A 13,891-nucleotide genomic window follows, 5' to 3' on the forward strand; every position below is an offset into this window, starting at 1 on the left:
GCACCAGCGGGGCAGGCAGGACTGCTCTTCATAGGGAATGAATCACCTAACAGGCCAAGGGCAATGGCAGAGACAAGGAGCATAGACAATTTAAAAAAGCTGATTGCCATATATTCATAGGGCAGGACCAGTTATGGAGAACACCTCTAACCCCTGACAGCGGTCAGTCACACTCGTGTGGTTCCTCTCCCCCATGGTTGTCCTCACACCCTTCAAGCCTTACCAGGAGCCCACAGAGATGAATAGAGATCTTAGTGCCTACTGCAGTGAGGGTTGGATCAGATCCCACGTGGAGAGTGGCCTTTCTGTCGCTCTGCTTTTCAATTCCAGCAGTCACTAATTAGCTCGCTCGCCTGTGCCCCTTTGCTAGTTGCTCTGCAGTGCTGGGGCTGGGGCGGGTGCATATAGCTGCTTCAAGAGCTCACTGCACCAGCCGCCCCCAGCACTCCTCTTCATTTGCTTCTCTGTGTGATCTGCACTTGCTGCTTATTTGTCACAGCTATTAAGTTGTCTCGCTCCTTCCTCACTCTGCTGCTGGCAGGGCTCCCCTCCCCAGGTCTGCCTTTGCAGTGGGAGCAGCAACGCCCCTGCATCCCGCCTTCTGCAGGTGCCTGAGCACAGCCCAGCCCAAACCTGCCACTTTTTGCTCCACTGCCCTTCTGCTGGTATTTCTCTGGTCTCACAGTCTCCTCTGGGTAATTGCTCTCTCTGAACAGGACCTTCCGGGCCAGCTCTGACACACACTGCACTCAGGCAACTCTTGGAAGTCTGTTGCCAACTGCCTTAAAAGCTTCTGCTGTGTTAACACCATGTCATTTGGTCTGTGGGCCCAGGATAAGGCAGGCTAGAAGGGTAAATGCCTGCACACTCCCTCACTCACTGTGTCTAAAGGGAAAGACCCTGCTACACATATTTCACGATTTTTTGGTCCTAGCAGAATTTCTTGAGCTGCAGTGTCTGAGTAGGCTGGAAATTACCACAGTGTTTTCCTCTCAGCCTTGAAATAAATGTTAACTGAACTGTGAAAAGCAAACCATTGACCACTTTTGTCAGAACAGATTCGTACTAACAATATTGAACCTCACACAATCACCCTGCATTACTTCTTTGCATCAAAACCTTTTGGGTTCAAATCCTTTAGCTGATACTATGATACTCCATGATCAGTTTTGTTTTCCCAAGCCTTGATAATAATTTCAAGATGACAGATGTGTCCTGCAGCATGAATACCCATCCACACTTCTTTACCACAACCAGTCTTGAAAACCTGATGGTGTTCTGTGCAATGCAAAAAGGAGCAGACCCTGCTTTTTCCCTTCCAGCATCTTTTGAATCAGTCTGGATACATCACAGACCGTGGAGTCACAAACTGCATTTGGTTAGTTACAATACTAAAATAAATAGAATAATTTGGGTTGTGTGGCTTTCCCTCTGACAGACAAAGCCAGAAACAGCAAAGTCCCTAGTGGGTACGTATGATTAACGTATGATGAATTTATAACATTTTTGCTTTCGACAGATATTTGGAAGAAGTTGGGATCTTGTCGACTACCACTCTTTCTAAATAAAATTCTGCTTTTATTATTTTTTTCTGTCAGCAAACTTGCTGATATGCCAGAAAAGGTCAGAGAAAAAGATACATTTGGGAGAAGATTTTACATTAATATTGGGTCTTTGTTTCAAGCAATTTCTGCATCTTAGGGATCAAGGTAAGCCTCCCATAATGCACCTGCCAGTAAGCAGGTATTAAAAGGAAGTCTTTCAGGCATTTATCTTTGAGACATCAGACTGTAAGATGAAAATACGACCCAGGGATTTTCTGACCATCACAGACAATGGCTTGCTATGATTAAAGCTGTGTGTGTTACCTGGACAAAACTACATCAAAGTGCTAATTAGGGACGTGTACTCCTGACTGGTTGCCTCTGAGGCTAATATGCTTTCATTTGTGTTAAAACCCCAAGCAGATGCAGATAATCAGTGTGAGCTAGCAAGATATATCTGTATAATGGACAGATATATATTGCTGCATTCTACCATCTTTTCTGTTCTATATTTTCTTTATGCAGAGAAACAAAATATGTGTTTATCTCACAGGGCTGAGATACTCAGTTAAAGAGCCTTGTCCTAGAAAATCATCTGCCTGAAATTAAAAATGAAAGAAAATTGGTCTGATTAATTTATTCCTGATGATAAGTACTTAACTATCAGTTTTTAGGACCTTCTAATCCTATAATATTCCCAAAGCCTGTCTGTAAATGGGATAGACCATACTCATACAACGAATGAAAAATATCACTCACATGTTTTTTAAAAAGTCATCTAATTTACCAAGGCAATCAATTGACAGGTAACAGAACAAGCAGTACATAGAACAAATACAGATTTATTGCTAATAAAGCAGCCAAGATGCAGAACACACTGTATGTTAGATGTGCTGCCTGGTTTGCACAGCCACATGCTCTGAATGCCCCTCTGGTTCTGGAGGGTCTGTCAGGAATAGAGCAGTGCCTCTTCTGGGGAGAATATTGTCTTCTTCTCCAAAGCTGGCAGATAACAGGCAGTGGTACAACAAATCAAGTCACACTGAAATAGGAGGGATAATTATTCACTCTCATGAAAAAAGCATCCAGCTATTCTCCTACTGAGCCAAAAAAAAAAGAAAAAAAATACGCACACTTGCATGTAAAGGAAACCAGACCTATCTCTATGAGTCAGACCGGTTTTGATACACTTTTATCTAAGAAACAACAGAACCCCATTGTTTCTCTATTGAGCATGAACCATTTGGAGGCCATATGGATATCCAGGTTTTATTGCACATGCAAAAGATATTTTACAGTAACAAGTCTACACTCTCAATGCTTCTTCCTAGGGTCAGGATGAGGCTGCAGGGGGATCAAATAAGTTTTTCTGCAAAGAAGAAAACAAAACGGTAGGACTAATGCTGCTAAGTGTATTACATTTAGTGTTCCTTTTCATCTGGTATAAAAGTAGGCAAGGGTAGCAAAGGTCTATGGAAAATGACTGCAAAGGTGCCGACCCTCCAGAAACTGAACCTTTTTCAATTATTGCTTACTTGAAGAAGTAATTAGGGTTCTCACTTCTTGGCTAATGCCTCCTAATGGTCACTTTATTCTTGAAAATTGTATAGTACTGTAATAGTAGAAAGGCAAGTAATTGTGTAAAAATGTTTATCAGGAGTGGCAATATATTTTTCTCTATACTATGAGGGCTTAAGCATTTTTTTTCTGGAGAGAGGTAGAATAGAATAATTTGTTTCGTAGTGTCCAGACAATACAGGCAATAGGAATACATAATTCAGCCCAAGCACTGTGAATACAAAAGGCCAATCTTCTGGCCAAACAATGCTTTGCTAATATGAGCACCTGGTTTTCCTTTGGATGTTTCTGTTGGAGAGCAGAACTTCTTTTATCTTTTACACAAAGTAGCTTCAGTCTGTATTTCAGAAAACTAGAGGCAGCACTCTCTGCTACTCAATTACTTTATTCTACCTACCCGCCTACTGCTTCCACTGCAGAGGTGTCAGTTAAAGACACGGGTGAGTGAACAGCTCTGGAATGCCCAGCCCAGGGGGATGCACACAGATCTCCCAGAGGTACCAGGACTGGGGAGAATGTGGGGCAGATTACGGTTCTTTTGTCAGTAAAAGTTCACTTGACTGATTGAAACGGTATTAGCCTGGCTAAGCAAAAAATTATGGCTGAGGAAGGGTTTCGGTACTTGGTCCATCAACTGTCTAACAGAAATCTCATTGTAATCAGAAATGCATCATTTCCAGTGCAGGTTTATCAGAAATCTTTGGTCCGTCTGTTGTGGCAGATTCCTTACTTCCAGTGACAAAGCAAATGGAGACTTTAAATCCACAGACTCCTGACTCAGCATCATCAATAGCTGAGCTGTTAAATCAGTGTCTTCTTGCTGAGTGGCACTTAGTTCACGACTACGGCCTATTGCATGAAGATCATTTTGCTTTTAAAAGCTAGGCTGTTCTGTACTAAAATTATCCTAATATAAATACATTTTTCAAACTGCTTATTAGCTTTGGAAATGTGTAAAATCCCATTTTTCCCACACATTCACAATAAATCAAACTTAGATGTCAAACATTTCTTCATTCCCAGGAAAAAATATTGTACTGTGGAATACATTCCATTCCTGCCATGGCACAAAGTGAACTATTAGAAAAGGATAAATAACACTTACGGAAATATATTTTGTCCTGCTTCTGCATTCCTGCTTTTAAAATTCTATTTCCTACAACCTGGCTTTGTGATGTTGCTGTTTGCATGCAAAAGCTATTTAAGTGGAACGTTGCACCTGACTTGTTCAGAGCTTATAATGAAGAAGAATGTGCAAAAGCATTATTTTGCAAAAACAGATAAGTAAGCATACTGCCTGTCAAATGATGTCACCCATGCTTGACAGACAAAAAAATAAATGAGTGCATAAGCCTGGTACAAGAATCTGCAGTCCACAGGGCATGAAATGTCTTGGGGAATGAGAGTCTGCATTTCTTCATACATCTTACTAATTTTCTGTTTCTTTTACTAGGCTGCAGAATCTGCAGCGTATTGCAAAACACTAGCTGCAAGCCCCCTTAAATGTATCTGGGATCAATCCCTTATGAGATATTGTCTCATTAAGATTGGCCAAAACCCCAACCTTCTCAGTGATATTCAGATTACTATTTTAAGTTGACAGAATGCAAAGAATCATTACACTATGGTATTCAGCACAAACTGTACATTGCTCTGTAAAGAAAGGAGATGGGGAAGCTTTTTTAGCTTGACTGCTCCCATAAATAGCCGGAGGTAAGAAAACCTCTATTAAAACTATTAAGCTACTCTTACCTGGTATCTTTCTGACTCTAGTTCTCTGTGTTATTCACAGCATCTGGCAGTGTTTTCACTTAAAACAGAGTTGCTGTTTGCTTTTCTTGCCAGCTCTGCAATCCATATCTGCTTTTGTTTGGGAAAAGTGAGGCTATTTGATGATGCTTCTGACAGAAAGACAACAAGCAGTTTGTATGCATCCCATGTTCATGGGGTCTCTTCTCTGCTGTGTTGGGTAATGGCACTGTGCTGCAGAGGGGAAAGGCAGCTTGGTGTCTGTGCTTCCCAGTCACTCCTGAAATGCTGAAGTGAGGGTACGATCTGCCCTGTGCTCTAGGCTGAACCTCCAAAATGGCTGCACAGTTACATTTTCTACCAGCCAAAAGTCATTGAGGTTACTGCCTCCTTGGCTTTGCCCTCTCCTTATCTGACACGTCCCCTGTATCCAGAGATGGAGAAAAGGAGGCTTTAAGCACAAAAGGGTAAATCTCAACTTAAAATCCTATTTAAAGGAAAAGGTAACTTGCAGTGTCATAGGAAATGGCAACAATATCCTCCTTTGGAGGGCTCAGATTGGGGGCAGGGATGTATGTGAGCTATTTCACTTTCATAAAGAAGCAATCTGAGCTCCCAATTACTTAGGACAAAACATAGTTACAGCTCTAGAGCTGTCTCCCTACCTGATCATGGAGTAGCAGCAATGAGAAGATCATGAATCATGAAGATAGGTATGTTGCAGAGCAATAGATTTGACCAAATACTTCTCAAATAACTTCAAAATGCAATAGTAAGTTCTCATTTTCCATGCCTGTCTGAAAAAGCGATGTGACAGCCCCAGAGAAAAGATAACAGCAAGTATAGAAAATAAATTAATCCAGTTCTAACCATATGAAAGTACACAAAGCACAGAGCAGAGCTTGAAGAGAAGAGTATTTTGCTTTGTAAATTCAAATCAGAGGAGCAGGTTTTTTCTGCTTTCAAGAACACTGCAACACCACTCATCTCTCACAGCAGGCTGAAAATCAGCATGAGGAGAGGAAGTGAGGACCAAAACTAAACCAAAACCTTCTAGCATCCAGGTGCTCAGAAGAGAGAAATTTGCCTTTTGTTATGAAGTTGGTAGTGTAACTTTAGTAATAAAAGTGTTGTTTAATAAAAAAATGGGTAATTTTCCATGCCATTATTTCCCAGATTTGTCCTACCAGTATTAACTACATTCCCTGATGAAAATCCAGGCCTTTTGTGGACTATTTCTGAAACTTGGATGTTCAATATCATAATTTATACTAGATAATAGTTGTCTGCTTTAAAGAATGTCTCTACTTGTAGCAGCTTTCCATGACTGTAGTTAACAAGCAAAAAAAATACATAGGTGAAAATGGGAGTATTTTCTTCTTCTGCTATTAAAATTTTAGTTAACTACCCTTAGGAAAAAAAAAATAGTTGAGTGTAGTATCTTATTTGCAGGTGCTCCTTTCCTCATAATCTTCAGAGAGGTTATTTGCAGGTGCAGAATGGAGATTATACCCTAATACTCTCCTGTGGTATAGCATGCTGTAGCATGCATCCCTGAACTGCTTGTGGGGATATCAAATATTGTAAGGAAAAAGAGAGCAGGGTTTTGCCATTATGATTTTCTATGATGTGCCTATTGGAGAGACTGGGGAATATCAGCTGTATTGAGTGGAACAATTCAGTTAATCACCAATTTTATGAAAAAAATATCATCTTTCTCCAATCAGATGACATTCGTGAAAGATTTTCTTTATGGGCCAACATTACTCACTGCATGGTTTATGCCAGGATTCCTTTGCTGCTTATTTATGAGCAGTATGTTGCTAATATTCAATCATCAACTTTTTTTTTCTTTTTTTTTTCCCTAGAAATATTACGTGCTATTTAGTTAAAAGCAAAATTTAAGGGCTCGTTTTGATGAAATTGCCTTCTAGGAAACTTATCTGTACACGCGTTCTGAAAAATGAGTAACATGCTCTAACAGAGATACTGTTTAATGCACTCGTAAAGGTGGATAAAATGTGAATACCTGCACACATAAATAATACTAAGATATAAGGAACTCAAAATCTGTCCCCCCGACTATTGAATGTCTATACTTTTGCCTGCATAACCAAGCAGGATGTCTTTCTGTATGTAAGCCTGTTTTTCACCAGCTGAAGAGCTTTCCAAAGCAACAGGCCAAGTCATGAGGAAATTTCCCTTCATTTTATCCAATTCTCCCCACAAGTGTATGAGTGAGATACCTTGACTTAATGATGTCATTTCAGTGCCAGCCTCTTCAGCAGCAATTACTGAAGGGAAGAAAAAAATAAGAGAATGAATTCCCTGGGTGCTTTTGTTAGTTCTTCATTATTTTCTCTTTGAAAATTATTCTTCCATACTTCGTCTTGAGCTGCCTTTTTTCAAGCTGAATAGCCCTATTTCTTCTGCTGAATACACAGACATGACCACCCACACTTAGAAAAACCTTACCTCTTGCTGAGTTTCTCTGAAATGGTAGGCAGCAGGGCTCATGCAGCAATAAAACTTCATGATCATAGGGGAAGGAAATAGTGCAAGGCTAAGAATCCTCCTGCTGTTTCCATGTGATTTCCTAATTTCAAAATTGGCTGAGAAATAATAGGGGGGAACTATATTGTGAGAGTTTCCTCTGTGCTCTTCTGTGATTTCCCACCTAGCCTGTTGTTTGTGTGAGGAACTCTATTAAACAGCTACCCCAATACCAGGCAGTCACTCTAACAAGCAGGAAAACTTTATTCTGCAATATTTTAAAAGGATGATCCAAGGAAGTATAATCATAGTGGGTTACTGTCTGGCTTTTGTTTGTTTTGTTTTTCCCCTACCCCACAACAGGAATGAGAACTTGATTTGGAGCATGTGAAAGGTTACAGTTGTTTACACTCAGCACTCAGTTTGGTCCAACATTTAAGGTGAGATCCAGCTGTGATGATTTGGAAATGTGTCCACACAGATGGTCCGAACAACCAGGGCAGTTTGGGGATTGGGATACAGACACTTAGCGCTGGTTTGTTATAACAACATGTACCAGGTACCACCCTTCACAGCTGGAATAAGATATTCCGGGACTTCCACAGTTCATTTTACTCGTATACTTCTTTCTTTTCCCATGAGATTTTTTCTAAGATGGGTCAACCTCCATTGATAATCAGCCTAAAAGACAGTATTTTGAATCAGAGTTTCATGCAGAACAATAATTTTAGGGATCAAAATGAAAGCTAGGCAGAGTTTGTTTTACACTACAAATACCACATTGTTGGCAGTTACCTAGAAAAATAATGATCTTGCATGTAATTTTTTAAAAAACTAGATAAAATGTTATAAAATCTATTGATTATGAAAACAAGGGAAAGCACAGATTTACTTTATCACCCAGATGACTGCCAGCTTTACTGCAGTATGAACAACCACAGCAAATTGAACCAAGTCCTAAATTAACAGGTCTGTCATACACACACTTGAAATGTCTCTATTCCAATGTACCATTTTCCACACCTTGGTATAGTGAGTTCTCTCAAGTCATCCCATCAGCCACAAACCACTTTTTGCTTGGTTTTAATTGTTGTTTTTTTTATTTCAAACAGTATAGTAGCATTATTTGAACACGGGTTTTTTTGTGGTTTCCTTTTCCTTTATGCATCTCTAAATTGTTTAAAGCATAACTCAATGAAGGAAGTGAATGAAAACTGACATCATACTGTGTCAGATGATTAAGCATTCCAGAATTTTTATTTCAAAATATAGTGGATTATTGTCCCTTTAGACAGTGGATTTTTACTGTGTTACCACCTAATGAGAGCACATGTGGTCTTCAGAGCTGAAGTCACAGAGGGGCACTGCTTTTTAAATCTCAGGAATTGTCTGGTAGACTTGTTATTTGCTTTTCCCTCTCCCTCCCATGAGTTTCATAGCCTTTGAACACCTCAGAAGAAGTGTTAATGCTTTACTTCACAGAAAGTGTCCTAGATACAGACTGGCCTGCTACAACAACAGCCAGAGTCCCACTGCTCTCTAGTACCAGTCCTGCTTCGCTATTTATTTTAAGACTGTTATGAGAGTGGGTTGGAAGCAAAAGGTCAGAAGAGTGGTGAAAATATGTACTTGGGGGGGGTCACAACTGCTGGGAAGTGGAGCTCAGCTACGCCAGGCCCTTCACCGCCTCTCTTGGTACTCCAGATTTCTCAGTCTCTGGGTAGGTTGGACTCTCCCACTGTACATTTGCACAGGCTGAATTCCATCGTGGGACCGTTGCTCAGCAACAGCACTGAGAACAACTTGGTTTTGGACCATTCGGAAGATGATTACATTCGCTGCATATTTTCTGCCCCTGGTACCTCTTTCTGGATATTGTACATATTCATCTGAGTTTTGCATATATAGTAGTTTCTCCTCTAAGTAAAAACTATGCCATCCAAATGAGCTTTTAAGAGTACTTTATCCTGATGCATGCCTACATTTCCTCTCATTCAGTAGATATAATGTTGCACATGAAATGGCATTGTTGGGCTTCTGGGGGTTTTGTTTTGTTTTGTCTATGTCAGACAAATTTCAGCTGGAGCAGGGCCGGGCTTTTTATGACAGTGCTGCTTCATTGCTTTGTTTGAGGCACATAAAACAAGTGAAGGATTTAAATAGTTGTGAACACCTGAATGACTTTAAAGCATTCGAGTAAAAGATAGGCTCAGATCTCCAGATTTCCAATTTCCTTCCTAATTGTTTCTTTATCTACACATCTTTCAGCATCCCATTAGGAAACCATTCCCATGCTCTCAACTTCGAAGAATTTGTCTAAGGACTACGATGCAATATTTAAATCTCTGCCATACATTTCCCTGTGCTTTCACTAGCAGTAGTAATTTATTCTGAGTCTTCCATTTTTCTTCCCACTAACACATACAAAACAGAGCTGCAAGGGTAATTTTCCAGGTCTGCTATCCGGATCTGTCCCCCTTTTTTGCAGGGCCTTCCTCCACTGCCGGAGAGTAGATAAAACACTCTTGGCCCTTTTGTCTTTAGGTGCCTCCTTCACGCCCTGCAGAGGAAAGTGCGGGCATCCACCCATCCATGCCATGCTCAGTGGAGATAACTTGGATATCATATTTACAGACACCACGTGCAACACTCCCTTTTTTACTTTCCCCCAGACATGGTGGAATGCAAGAACAGAGGGAGAGAAAAGGGAGACAGAAAGAATTCAGAAATCAAGTTTTACCTGCTAAAACCAGCTATGGATGAGTGTGTGCCTGTGTTCAGTGACACTGGGTTCCAGCTCTCTGAGGCAAATCAACATTACTAATTTTAACATATAAGATAAGATCTGTAACTCTATTGCTGTGCTTTTAGAGAGCAATGAACTTGTGTACCTTAGCAACTCAGTCAAGCGTAGTTTGTTCTGTGCTGCTGTAGATATATGACAGGAATCAGGCATTTTAGAACAACCCTTACTATACCTTTCCTCTCTTGGTTAATTTTTGCCCTTGACACCCCTCCACAGCAGTGAAGTGACCCAGATTTCAGGGAGGGGAAGAGGGAAGAAGGTGGCATTTCTCTCAGCTTTTCAAGGACACTTTGTTCTGCCTTAGAGGTACCCTCACTCTCCAGGCTCCCTGTGGAGCAGCAGATCCTATGGTCCGGCAGAGGGGCGGGCAGACACACTGACATGCACCCGCCAGCCAGCAGCCCCCGGCCCTGCGCCGCGTGGAAGACTCCAGCTAATCCCTCTCCAGAGCACAGCACGACTCCTTGCTCATGCAGTCTTGCCCTGAAACCTCTGACAGGGACCTGCACTGCAAAGAAGAAACCTTTTATACATTGCAGCCCACAAGACATGTCTATACAACGAGGGAAGGAGGCAGGCAGATATAACACACAAAGTCAAACAGCGCTAGGATAAGCAATGCTGCAGACTCCCCTTTATGTATGCCCAATAACAAAAGCATTTTTTCCTTTCTAATTAGCTGTATTAGAGCAAACACTAATACAAGGTTGACCTAAATACAAAAACATATTTTTTTCTCCTCACTTTCCTCAGTGCAAGCTATATTTAGCCTCTAAGTGTACATTCTTTTTTTCTTAAACATTTTTCTTTTTAAAATGCAGGTTAAATGTTAATCAATGAGGTAATCTTCATCAAAATTACTAGGTATCGATGTTTGGTTCCAGCCACATATTTCCTCATTATTTTGAAGGAACAAATTACCAACTCCTGCTGCAGTGAACTCCTTGATACAACATGCATTTATCCAGGCCCCACGGGGGTCATTACAATGAGATTCACCTCTGTGTGTGTGCATGTATATATTTAAAAATAACCCCCTTGACTTTCTCCTTTGGTCTTTCAGCAGGGAACATATCAAACAGCAACAGCAAATCTCATACACACATCAATATCATGCTAACACAGTTGAGTTTCACTGAACCCGATGTCAAATTAACTTTTACAGGGCAATTACGAAATCTTATAATCATGCAAATTAGTAGTAAGCAGCTTACATCTTCCAATTAAATTGCCACCTGCTATTCCAAGTTAGCCATGGTAAACTTTTCCTTTTTCATTTTTAAAGAGAGACATTTCATATGGAAAGTCATTGAAGTATGGATTAACCTTCCCAGGGAGAGGTGGTACAACTCAGAAGCAAGCACAGGCAGGTTATTTCAGCAATAGAAAAACCAACATAATGTGAAAAGGGCATAGTAACACCCAGGAGTTACTATCAAATTGGAGTGTTCAGGTGCAGTCCTGAGATCAGGGTCACATCCTTGTTAACAGCATAAGCCCATATCCAGGCAAGATCCAGGCACAATCTACTCCCACCCTACTATTCCCTTCCTCTCCCTCTCTGGATGAAGCAACAAAGTTGATGCTATTTGGGCCGGGATTAGCCTCTGATTCCTGGAGATCAGCACAGCATCCCCCAGCACAGTAACCCCCTCTTTGCTTAGTCCGTAAACACTCAGATGTACTGTACAGACTTCCTGGAAGACTGAACACATGACACATTTCAAAGCTTTCTACCAGCTCCCTGCTAGGTAGGCAGCAGGATGAAGTGACCAGTAGATGCAATTTACTTTGAGGCATTTAATGGATTTACAGAAAAAAAAATAGGGTTTCAAGAGTCAAACTCCTCAGTTTAGCACAGCAAAATTCTCATTTTTTTATTATTTATGAAGTACAGATTTTGTAGAAAAAGAGAGATTTTTCTTGCTGAAAGCAGACAGAAGAATATGCTGCTTGGGTTCCTAAATGGCAAAGATGCCAAAGCATACTGTGGCCTACAAAATTAACTATGATGATGCAAATCAAACCTCTCAGAAGAAAAGTCAGGCATGAAACACAGCAGATAATGAGAACCAGTGTCAACTCTGGAAAGCGTTACAGAATTAAATTATTTTTTGATTACTGTTTCCTTTTCTTCTCCTTACCTCCTTGCCCTCGGAGGGCACCCACAAAATTTGTCTTGCACAGATGGGACAAGATCTGTGCAGGTGCAAGGTTTTGCCTTCAGTTTCCAAGAGATCAGTTATCAACGGTTTGTAGCCAACAGCACTGTTCTTCAGAATTGGTTTAGCTGGAATTCATCCTGATGAGATTCATAAACTATTTGACAGAAAGCTCTGCTTTTACAGAGGACTGCAGCTTCTTAAATTTGTGAAGAGTCATTAGTAATTTCTAGTTCGCAGCCCAGTTTCTTCTGATGGGCAGCTTTTCAGGACAACTTGATGGATTTCTCCAAGTACTGAGCACTCCCTGGGCCAGACTCCAATCTTGGGTGTTTTGCCCTCATGGCAGTGTGAGTTTGTTGGCTTTTCTGGAGTGACTTACTTATTCAGCCCAGTATAACCGTTCTTTCCTGATATGCAGCTCATAAAGTTGCTTGTAACTAAAAGGAATTGGGTTTACTTTTGTTATTTTAAGTGAAAACTGAACTTCTGAAGAGAAAAAATAAACAGCTACTGAGCTGTAAAAATGAACTCATTACTTCCGCCAGCAGCTTCACTGCAGCTGTTCATAACCACAGCTGTACAGAGTAAGCCCAGCACAAAAAACAAGTACATACCTGCAAAAGATAACAACATCCCTAGTTGTCTTCATTCAGAGTAAGAACTCCACTGTCTTCTCTCTTCAGAGACATGACAAATGCTGCAACATCAGCAGATATGTGGATTAGACTTTTTGTCTTTGGATGCATCAATGTTTGAAAACTGAATATTTTAAAGCATCTCATTCTCCAGGAGTTGCCAATGGAATTCCAGCATGACAGAGATTTTGATTCATGGCTGAAAACAGGGTGGTTTTTTTTGTTGTTGTTGTTTTGCTACAGCTAGTTTTGATTGAAGATCAGAATACCAAATGACTATAGAAATTCCTATCTTACCTTACAGCCCAGCATTTCTATGGATAAGCCAACATATTTGCAATCAGTAGCAGTTGTAGTGTGTTTACAAGCAGTGTATCAAAGCACCTGTTCCATACATGGAAACAGGGAAAGAAAAAACCCCACAGTTCTTGTGCCAGATAGATGTGAAAGATTACACAGCTGCACTGTCTTGAGGTTACGAAACTGCCAGTTTAACAAGCAAGATAAGCAGCAATGCTGATGTATTTATAGGAGTTTAGACATTTATATTGCTTTTCAAAAGAAATGTAACAAAACAATCCATAAATAGTATGTGGATCATAAGTTTATTGCAGCCTTTAAGGGAAGCTTACAATATAAAAACATGCCAATAAGAAGCTACTCTGATAATGCTGTTGGCAATAATTTCAGGCAAGGACTGCTTTTTTGGGGTGTGCATATGGGCAGAGGCTAGGACAGGGCCACAGTCATCTGGCTGGGACCCTCAGCTGCCATTGTTATGTAAATATTAGAAAATAACATGAGATCTGAAAGGTACAACACCCTATGACAGGAAACAGATCATTATCGTGAACAACAAAAATACCTGCAATTAATATTTGTTTAATAGTTGGAGCCTAATCTGCAGATCTTGTATGCATT

At 40.5% G+C, this 13,891-nt stretch overlaps 1 long non-coding RNA gene across 1 annotated transcript; it reads right to left on the bottom strand.

Annotated features, from left to right (window-relative positions):
• Nucleotides 1-2,498: 2,498 nt before the first annotated feature.
• LOC136009190 (uncharacterized) lies at nucleotides 2,499-10,129 on the bottom strand. The gene is made up of 3 exons (XR_010610382.1): nucleotides 10,105-10,129; nucleotides 7,118-7,165; nucleotides 2,499-2,586 (listed from the first exon to the last, which is right to left on the bottom strand). It is a non-coding gene; the product is annotated as an uncharacterized LOC136009190 (long non-coding RNA).
• Between the last annotated feature and the right edge of the window lie 3,762 nt (nucleotides 10,130-13,891).

The sequence above is a fragment of the Lathamus discolor genome, chromosome 2 (genome assembly GCF_037157495.1).
Source record: "Lathamus discolor isolate bLatDis1 chromosome 2, bLatDis1.hap1, whole genome shotgun sequence".
Taxonomy (NCBI): Eukaryota; Metazoa; Chordata; class Aves; order Psittaciformes; family Psittacidae; genus Lathamus; species Lathamus discolor.